This window comes from Ictidomys tridecemlineatus, chromosome 11 (genome assembly GCF_052094955.1).
Source record: "Ictidomys tridecemlineatus isolate mIctTri1 chromosome 11, mIctTri1.hap1, whole genome shotgun sequence".
Classification (NCBI taxonomy): Eukaryota; Metazoa; Chordata; class Mammalia; order Rodentia; family Sciuridae; genus Ictidomys; species Ictidomys tridecemlineatus.
Window position 1 is genome coordinate 65,740,906 of NC_135487.1, and position 10,817 is coordinate 65,751,722.

General features: G+C 39.4%; 1 pseudogene; it reads right to left on the reverse strand.

Moving 5' to 3' along the window:
• Positions 1-8,304: 8,304 nt before the first annotated feature.
• On the reverse strand, positions 8,305-10,555 carry LOC101971143 (elongin-A pseudogene; annotated as a pseudogene).
• Between the last annotated feature and the right edge of the window lie 262 nt (positions 10,556-10,817).

The following is a 10,817-nucleotide window of genomic DNA, read 5'->3' on the forward strand; positions in this document are numbered from 1 at the left end:
CATGTGCTGAACTATAAATGTTCTCTGCCCCAGGAATTTTAGCTGAGACACCTGGGGACTGCAGAGTAAAACACCATTCAGAAGCAAACACTCACAGCACTGTTTGAAAGGGCTGAAGGAAGGGGCAGGGAACGTAGCAGGAAGGGTGAATTAGGAAGGAGATTCAAAGGCTGATGCTGGACTCTGGGGAGCCCTTGTAGAAGATGGGGAATCTTGCCCGTGTTGTCCTTTGATGATGGCAGTGTGACCATGGAGCTGCAAGTGTGGGAAAGCCCCCATTTCCTTCCCAGATTCCATGACTATGTTGTGAATGGAATCTGAAATGTATGTTTACAGAACAAGATTAGTCCTGATCTGATGAGATGCAAGCCACTTTGGCAGAAAGAGATTGGGTAGAAAGAGAAACAATTTGTAAACTGCATGAAAGAACCTAAATTTCTAGGGAGGCACCAGGAAGGGCTATCATCATTGTTTTTGTTGCCCTGGTTGGAAAACTCTATCTGACTGGTGGGTGGTGGGGTTGGGGGAACGGGGATGGGGGGGGTTGGACTTCTAGGATTCAGTGAAGTTTGGGTGAGAGAAAACTAAGGGTCTGCAAAAGAACTGATTTGTAATTCAGTTTAAACAGAAATAAGCTGTGTTATGGCTCCCTGTTTGGAAAACAATACAATTTACAAAATTACATTGTTTCTGTTGGGCTGCTGCTGCTGTTGTTGAAAATACCTTTATGAATACATAAAAAAATATTTGGTGGATGCTTGCTGAATTTAATCTCATTCAAATGCCTTCTGACACTATGAATCCAGGGCCCCTTTGGGAGGAGTTCAGTTTCTTTTTCTACAAGCCTCTTTTTTTTTTTTTTTTTTTTTTTAACCCTCTAGTAGGAGTGGTAATGAAGTAGCAAGGGTAAAGTTGGGAGAAACTGAAAATTCCACTTGGAGATGAGCATTCCTCCTATAGGGACCTCAGCAAAGCAACAGGCACTGTGTCAGACTACTACCTAAAAGAGACACCAATTAGTCCTCAAAAGTCCATCACAGATCTCAATCTCCTACAAGGTTTGGTTAATTATTATCCAAACTTTCCAGAAAGGCTCCTTTTACTGGTAAAAGAGCAGCTTGGGTTGGTTACTTTGAACTCTTACAAAAAGACAGCTAAAATAATAAGCATACCTTTCTTAAGGGACTGCCTTTATTATCAGAATGGGATTATTGCATCCGAAGAATCCAGCTTTTGTTGTCTTCTATTCTGTGTATGCAACATATCTGGAGAAACTTGATCCTTATTAGTTATTTCATCTTGGGAAAGTCGCCCATATATCAGAATCCCCATTTGCAGAACAAAGGAACTGGCACCCTATACCTCTTCAGGTTGGAAAAACTACAATTTTAAGTTTAAAAAAAAAAGTTCTCAAGATCTGTTTTCTCATCTGTAAAATGGGGAAATTATAACTAATCTCTGTTTCTTTCTCTTTCTTTTGAATATTTTATTTTTTAGTTGTAGTTGGACACAATACCTTTATTTATTTATTTTTTTATGGGATGCTGAGGATCAAACCCAGGGCCTCACACGTGCTAGGCAAGAGCTCTACCACTGAGTCACAACCCCAGCCCCAAATCCCTGTTTCTTCTTAGCATTATTATAAACCATATTCTGTTACAAATTTACAAGGAGATATAATTATAAGTAAGTGTCATCACTGTCAGCATCACCATTACCTTTTTATTTTTATTTTTTAAACACTTTTCCATAGACATAAGCATTCCATTTGGAAAACCATTCAGTTTCTTTCAGTGGATGGAAAGACAGAGACAAAATAAATGCATTTTGTACGAGTTTGCTTTAATTTTTTTCTTTATAAATATCTGGACTCATCTTGCAATAAAATATGTACTGTATTTGTGTGATTGTAATCATTTCCATGGTAGCAGATTGGGGGGTCACACAAAAAGGTCTGAGACTTGACTGCAGGTTCAAGCAGCAGGAGAAACTGGTTTGGGACCAAATAAGCTCTTATTCAAGTAAAACTGTTGAAAAACACTGCCAAGGGAATACAGAAAATAACTGGGGAAGGAAATTGCTTTTGGAATAAATGTTCTGTTCTTTCAAGTTTGCTCTGGTAGAAAAGTGCCCCTTTGAAGAGACTTAATAGAACCATTAGAGGGACAAAACTTGAAATATCTCATGAAATCTTAAAAGGTTTATTTTATAACCATTTTTCCTAAAGGTGTAGTATATGGAGGAAAGGGAAACCAAGGAGATGAAATTTGTCCCCTTGTACATGAATGCACAAGGCTATTTGATGTAGAAAATTTATTTATATCTAAATATATTCTAAATACACTATCTGATCTGTACTTTGCAATGTGTTTGTTGTTGTTATTGCCTATGTATCCTGTGCTACCATTATTTTTGAACATCAAATCGAGTGCTTCATTTTCCCCTTACTTGCTCTTTTGCTAAATATTTGCAGTTACTCTTTACTTATAGTCAGTTGAATTCCCCCTCAATGTCACTTGAAGCTTTTTTCCCTAACTTGTCTATCTTTCAATGATCAGTTTTTGAATATCTACTATGTACCAGATATTGTTCACCCATTCGTTCAACAAATATAACTTGGTGGCCTGTCCTAGTCTCTGGGAATAAAGAATGTATAAGTTACATTTCCTGTCCCTGATAATTTTTAGTTACATGGAATTTTAAATCTAAACCACTGAAATACAGTAATAAGGGGCCATAGTGTCTGTTATGTATGAGGAACAACTAAGGCACTGCTGCTTGGAGTTGAGATTGTTAATTGTGTTAATAGTTTAGTTGAAGAATCAGATATGGCAGGACTTAGTTCATCCAATGGTGGAGTAGGAAGAGGGTGCAGAAAGAGGAGAGGAGGATATCTCCAATCTCAGAATAGAAGGAAGGTGAAGCAGTCTGCTAGATTATCACAGATTGGGTACGTCAAACAACAGAAATTTATTTTCTCATAATTGCAGAGGCCAGAAGTCCTAGATAAAGCTGCTGTCAGGGATGGTTTCTGGTAAGCATCCATTCCTGTCTTGCCAGTGGTACTATCCTTTACCAGGCCCCTCTTCCGTGTGCATGCACTCTTGATGTCTCATACTCTTCTTATAAGGACATTAAGCCTATTGGAACAAGGCCTCACACAACCTTATTTAACTCAAATTACATCCTTAAAAAGCTTTTCTCAAAATACAGGAATGCTGGGGATCCAGGCTTCAATATATAGATTTTGAGGGGATGCACTTCAGAGGACAATGGACTTATGTCAGCAGTTCAAAATCATATAAGTTTAGCCAGTGAGTAAAGCAATGGGAAAAGATCATGGCATCCTTGGTTGTTGGACTATGTATCTATGCTAAATCTTAGTGCATTGGTGAACCATTGAAAGGCACTGTTCCATGGGCCATAGAGACTGGATTTGCTCTGTTGTAGGATACATTCTTGTGGGTAGGTCGAAGGACTTGATGGAGGTGTGGTTAGTGGCAGAGGCAAGATCAGACACAGAGTGACTGACAAAGAGGGTGGTAGTCAGCCAGGCCAGACACAACGATGGGATAATAGAATGAGAGGATAATAGACTAGAGAGAACTTTGAGAGGCAGAATTGATAGGAATTGACTGTGTATGAAGAGTAAGGAAGAGAAAGTTGATGTTGATTTTGTTCTATTTGGACTAACTAAGGAAGTAATGAGATAAGAAATAAAGGAAAATACTAGGATTTAAGGATTAAGCAGTAAAGGATATGATCAGCTTTGATATAGTGAGTTTATAGTCTGCAGAACATCCAAATGGAGATGCCTGGTTAGATAAGCCTGAATCTCAGAAAAAGGATGGCAGATGAGATCAGTCTGAAGTTATTTACAACATGGGCAAGTTCATGATAGAGGTGTGAAAGTAAAATTGCCTAGATAAATGCAAAATGAGAAGAGAGGAAAAACTACAAATAGATAAGATAAGCTGCCACTTTAAATAAGAGTAAAGGAAGGCAATTCCTTTTTATTGGTGGACATATGAAATATAACTAAAATATTATTCTAACTGTGAATTTGGGTCATTGCCCCAAATAAATAAAAACTTTATTTGTACTGTGATTTACCAAATGAATTGTACTTTAATTATTTGTGTCTGTTGTTCTTAAATACTTTTATTCCAATTTAAATTTCAATCTATGATTTCATTTTCAGCTTAAGGTCTTTTAAAATCTAATTATTATTTTGGCTGAATTAATTTTCCAAGCATTTCAATTAGTCTAAGATTAAAGCCCTAAATCCCTAATAACTAGTAATGGAGTTTTAAAATTTTGAATAACTCCATTAATGCACTCAAATCTGGGAAAATTTGGCTTTCTAAACATTACATTATTCTATGCTTTTAATTTCAATTGCATAACTTTAATAGCTATATCCATTTTTATTAGTCATAAGTGCACATACGTTCATACATGCATACACAGGTATGTTCCCCTGAGGATATTTACTATGGTTAGCTTCAGGAAATTGGTGAGACTACCAGAAGAAGGGAAAGACCCAAACATCTGGGTAGCAATGTTTTTTGAGCTGTGGGCACGTTCATTCTTTTACCATGTATTTACTGATTCAGGCATTTTGTTAGTGTTGTGAATACGGAAAACAGAACAGATATTTACACAGGCCCATTCATTCCAGAATTTATAGCATATCTACTTTGACCTCTGCCCAAACTTCATTGAGATATGATTCACAAATGAACACTGTATGTATTAAAGGCCTACAGTGTAATGATTTGGTATTTATACACATTATAAAATGATTACAACCAATTAAGGTACTCATCAGTGCATCTCACATAGTTACCTTTTCTTCTTTCCCTTTTTTTTCTTTTGTAATGAGAATACTTAGGATCTATTGCCCTAGAAAATTTCCAGTTCACAGAGAAGTATTATTAACTACAGTTATCATGCTTACATTGAATTTTCAGAGGTTATTCATTTTTTAAGTAAAATTCTAATCCTTTGACCATCATTTCCGCTTTGCTTTCTTGGGAATCTCTATTTCACTTCCAGTTTTCTTTCTTTCTTTCTCTTTTTAATATTTATCTTTTAATTGTAGTTGGACACAATATCTTTATTTTATTTATTCATTTTTATGTGGTGCTAAGGATCAAACCCAGGGCCTGGTATGTGCTAGGCAAGTGTTCTACCACTGAGCCACAACCCCAACCCCTATTTTATTCCCAGTAAGTATGACTTTTTTAGATTCCACATATAAGTGAGATCATGTGATATTGGTCATTTGGTGCCTAGCTTATTTCACGTAGTGTAATGCCCTCCAAGTTTGTCCATGTCACAAATGGCAGAATTTCCTTTTCTGAATGGCTGAATAAGATTAATTTTCTTTATGCACTCATCCCTTGACTGGCACTTAAGTTGTTTCTGTATTTTGGCTATTGTGAATAATACTTCAATGAATGTGACAGTGCAGATGTCTCTTTGAGATAACGATTTCCTTTCGTTTGGATATTTCTTACCAGCCTATCTACTTTATGAATGGAACTGAAAATTATTTTACAAGTTCTCCCCTGAAGTATAACAATGAGATGGCCCAGCACTGTTCCAGCAGCTACTTATGGGGCACACCATCGTAACTTGTCTTTTTAATTCTATCATCTGCATGAAGGCTCGTTGAAAAGCTGATTTCTGTAGCCTACCTTTTGCTTCCAAATGCTGGAAGTATTGGCCTGAGCTGAGATCAGCAGCTATGGAATGATTTGTCACTGGACCCACCAGGTTAAAAGCAAAGATAGTCCTAGGAATCTTTTTGAATCACTTACACATTTCTATTCATGGCTCTGCCTCTCCAGTGTTGAATATTCAAAAAAAAAAAAAAAATAGCTGAAGCAGGAGGAAAGCAGATGTGAGGTGGTTGCAGTTAACTGAAAAGTAACCGCACTTTGAACCCTATAAACTGTGGTAAGAATTCCAAGGCATTCACTGACATTCAAATGTTGATTTCAATAGAATTCTGTAACTCTGCTTTAAAAAATTTGACTGACTTAAGGTAATCAACACTGTTGTATGTTGTCTATATTAAATATTGGTATTTATGGAAATGTAATGGTGTTAATGGATAAAATGAAAAGGAACTTTAAAATTTTGTACTTAATCCTTTGGTTGATCTGTTAAATAGTATTTATTATGCCTCCACTTACAACATTTAGAACAGGAAATACCTATAAAAATTTTCATATTAGTTTTCCTTTGTCAAAATGTAAAGAGAGAACTTTTGGGTAAACATGCAATCACTTTAATCAGAAACATTCCCAAGCATCAAATAAATGAATGTTTTCATTGCCCATTATTTTTTACATTTGTCAGGTAGTAGATCTGAAAAACACAATTAGAAAATTTAAAAATGCTTGAAATTAGAAGTGCATATTGTTATTAAACTGACCTGAGAACATTATGATTTTTCCTCAGGGGCTCACTATTATGCTTCAGTACCTTGATAGAACATAGATGTTAGGTTGTTATTAAATGCTGACAGAAAAGACTGTTGGTTTAAAAGCTTCCTTAAGAAATCTGTCTATAATTTCTGCTAAGATTTGACAGAGTTTCATGACATCAGAACCACCAAGTTCATTGAAATTCAACATTGGCAGAGTTTCTTGCATGCACTTCTCATTTAGAGATAACACATGTGTTTCCTGACACAGAGATTCAAAATGAATATCTCAGGAAGTAGAAAAAACAGAAACTACAAAAAAAAAAAAAAAGCACTGTTCATTCAAAATAAAATCAAGGGCAATGGAACAACTACCTCATTTTAAGTGTAGGTGTGTATGTGTGTGGGGGGGGGCAGATTTAATTGATGGATAACAAGCTTTTTGTACTCAAGTTCAAACAACTCGTCTTTTTTGTCACATCAAAACTGTACCAAATGAATTTTATTTATTTTATTTTAATTTTTTTCCATTAGAGCATTACAACTTTAAAAAAAACATTTGCTTCTAGTAGCAATTCGCAGGGAACAGGTGATTAAAATGACAGCTTTTAAAATTCTGAAGTTGTATTCAGGGTTATAAAGTGCTGCAGTCTGGCTGGGCACAATTCAGGAGCCACTTGTCAAAAGAAACGAACTTTATTTTTAGAACCACACAGGCCAAACAAAACAGCTCCTCAGGAAAAACCCTCAGAGCCCAACTGTAACCACCAGCTTCCCACAAGCCTCTCCCTCACCACCTCCTACAATCCTCCTGCTCTTGAGGCCGATTGGCTGGGTCGTGAGGGCGAAGCCAAAAAAGTCCCCCGATGAGCAGCTCCGAGGTCTGAAAGGACCGGGAAACAGCCCAATGAGCATCACCGCAGAGGAGCCAATCAGCTAGATGTTGCTGGGGCCGCTGTGAACCAATCATCAGCCGGCAGCTGGAAGTTTGCTGGGGCCCCTTGGCTGTGGCTCTCAACATAAAGAACCCTGCCATACCTCTGTTTCACCCTCATGCTTATGGAGAAAGGGAAAGGTAGGGGAGGAGAAAAGAAACCACCTAAAATTTGAAACTGGAAATATTAAATTGCTGAGAGTCTGTGCAAATTTCACTCAAGGTTCTGTGTCTTCCAGTTGAGCCTCAAAAAGCAAAAACGACAAAAAGGATTTGTAAGAGGACAGGGTGAGGACTCTTAGACTTTACAAACAGGCTCCCTTAATAAATACTACTGAGTGGGTGAGAAAGAGATGATCCCCTGCACAGGACTCTGGGCAACACTGTGGAGGGTCTTGGTGAGCAGAGCCCCTGAACACTGCTGTCCCCACAGGGAGGCTCCCTTGGGGACAGACAGGCCTGGCCTTCACTCTTGGCTCTCAGTGCAATGAGCACCACACAGGCTCTGGGGATGCCCCTCTCCCTCTAGACCAGAGAGCACTCAGGAGAGCTGACCTGGGACAGGGAATGGTTTTATCTAACTCTAATAAGGGACCTGGAAATCGAAAAGCTAAGTGTGGTAGAGGACAATAACAAAAATCTCTGGAGGGTAATATAAATACAATCTGGGGGCATTATTTATTCATTGAAACTATGTCTTATAGTTTACAAAGATGATAATTAACAACGAAGGTATAATTGACCTTAAAATCCTCACTGAGATTGAGGCTTCATACCATCTTCAGAATCCTGAAGTATGTTCCATGTAAGGTATGGGGCTGTGGGCACAGGGAGGTGTGCAGAGCAGCACCTGTGACCATGCAGGATTCCAAGGCCAAGAGGCTCCACAAAGCAAGCTTCTGGGTTCCTCTGGAAGTCCTACTCCCCAGTCCTGTCACTTCTGTTTTTTTTGGTCCCCCAAATTCCATCTCCAAAGAAAGTACTTGGTTTGTCTTTGAGAAAATCTATTCTTGAAAGCTTTAATTGACTTGGCATCATTGGTACAATATTCTTCACAGCTGGTTTCCTAAGAACATAGGAGACAGTGTTACTGACCACCTGTGCCAAGTGGGCACTGCTGGTGCTGGGGCTATTGTAGGCCAGCTCCTCAAAGCTGGGGTTAAAACTGCTGCTGCTGGCAGGAACATGGCTGCTTCCTGTGGTATATGGGACTGAGTTAATCTTGACTTTCTCAGGGACAGCTGCTTCTCCTTTTCCAAACTTCTCTTGCTTCTGTTGGAAATCACGAGGTGGCTTGGCCACAGAGTTGACAAAGGCCATCTTTGCTTTTCAGTCTTTGGGCTTACTGACATGTGCATTTGTCAGCATTCATAGCCGCTGCTCTCATGCATCCTGAAGCTCCAGGTACTTATCCCACCAGGATTCATACTCTTCCAGTCTTTCTTCTTTAAAGACTTGGTGACAAATGAGCTTTCCATAGTTGATCTGTGCCTTCAATTAATACATGAACGTATTCCTCTATGCAATATAGCTGATCAGGTATATGCTTCTTAGATGTATTGCTTATACAAAGTCATCATTTTAGGGAGATAGGCACACTTGCAACGGGAATACACCTGCATTTTGGAATTCATTCTGCGCGTCCAGTGAATCCAGTTCCTCCTTCTTCCCAGGGGTGGAGAGAATGCTTTTCACTTTGGCTGGAAGGAGGGCATCATTTCACAGGAAGGAAGTGGACAGTAATTGGCCTGCATGGTGGGTAAGGTGAGACCTGGCAATAATGGCAGTACATTGGTGGGGACCTTTCTCAGCCTGACTAAGTCAGCTCCAGCCAGCGGCAGCTTCTCTGACCTGCTCTCATGCACGATGGGTAATTTCTGAACTGAGTCCAAGTTTTGACTAGTGCTTTGAGAATCACTTTTTAAAAGTCCTTTGTCTCCAAGTGCGGGTGGCTGGAGTTTTCACAATTCTTCTCTTTCTTCTTCAGTTGGTCATAGAGGAGGTATGAGTCAAAAGACTTGCTGAGCTGCTTGAATTCATCTTCCACATCTGACTCCTCTACCTCAGGGAGTGAACCCAGTGACTTTCTATCCAAATTAGAAATCTTTACTTTCTTTTTCTGGAGCCTTTAGGTTGTTAGAAACCTTCTTTTTGTTTTGGGCAACAGGTCTGTGGCTCCTTTGCCTGTGTCTACGCTGTCCACACTTTTGTGCAAAGTCCTTTGCTTTGGCTTCTTAAGGTGGTTGTCTGATGCAACCTCTGAGGAGGAGGAAAGCTTCCTCTGAGGCTGCCTTCTCTTTTCTCCTCTTTCTTGGCAGCATTAGAAGGTGGTTTCTCCTTGACACAACCCCCTAGGAGTAGTCTTTGAGTCTCCTCTTTTGAGAGGTTTTTGAGTGGCTTCTCTCTGCCCAAAGCAGAGGGCATGACATCACCCTTGGCATCGATGGGGTATTTTTCCTTGTGGCAAGATTTTGTGTTCTTTGTTTTGATTCAAGATCCCTTTTCCCTGGGGTTCACCCACGTGTTGTTCTTGACTAACTCCCAGTCTATTCTGAAAGGCATTATTGTGGCCTTTTCCAGGCTTCTGGTGTGGAATAATGGACTCATGATCCTCCTCTGGTGACTGTAATTGTCTGTGTATATCCAATGAGGATTAGTGCAGGATGGAGGGGACCAGATGGTGGCCATAGTCAGAAGATTCAGGGTCTGAAGAGTAGGTAGGTGACACCCTGTGATACCTCTTCCCTCCTGTCATGACTAAGACATTTTGTGAAGTCATTCAGACTCTGAGAGTTTTCTGTTTCTTCTGTCTATGGCCAGGACTGTAGGATCAGCTGCCCGAAGCCTTCCAGTTTTTTTTTTTTTTTTTTTTTTTTGGTAGTCTCCTTCCATCTTCTTCTCTCGTTGAAGAGCATCCTGAGGGCACTTTCAGAAATTGCTTAAGTCTTGTTAATCAGCCCCAGTTCCTTCCACTGGGCCACTAGGTCCCTGGAAAAGCTTCCAACTTGCTCATGTTTTCAAAAGCTATTTATTGTTTTCCCGAGCCCAGTCTCCATAAGAATGTCTCCTGTAATAGGCAAGGTGGAGAGTTTCTTCAAACATTTCAACAGCTTTTGGGGGTTAGGGTTTGCAGCCAGGCGTGCCTGCAGCTTCTCCACAACTTGGAGCGCCAACTCCACCACCATCGCTGTCACTGGCCTAGCCTCCTGGCCAGTACTCCCAAATGAATTTTAAAAGTAAATAGTAATAACTCAAATTGCCCTAGTGTTGATTTGTCAACCTTACTAATTCTAGGAAGCGTGATTCAAACTATACCTGCCTCACAAGTACCCCCTTTTCAAATGCTTTTACAACTTTTCTCATATGCATGTCCAAGAGTTTTCCAATCTATTGAGTTCTTTCTCTTTCTATCCTTATGTGGACCCATTTATTTAATTTATATAAAGA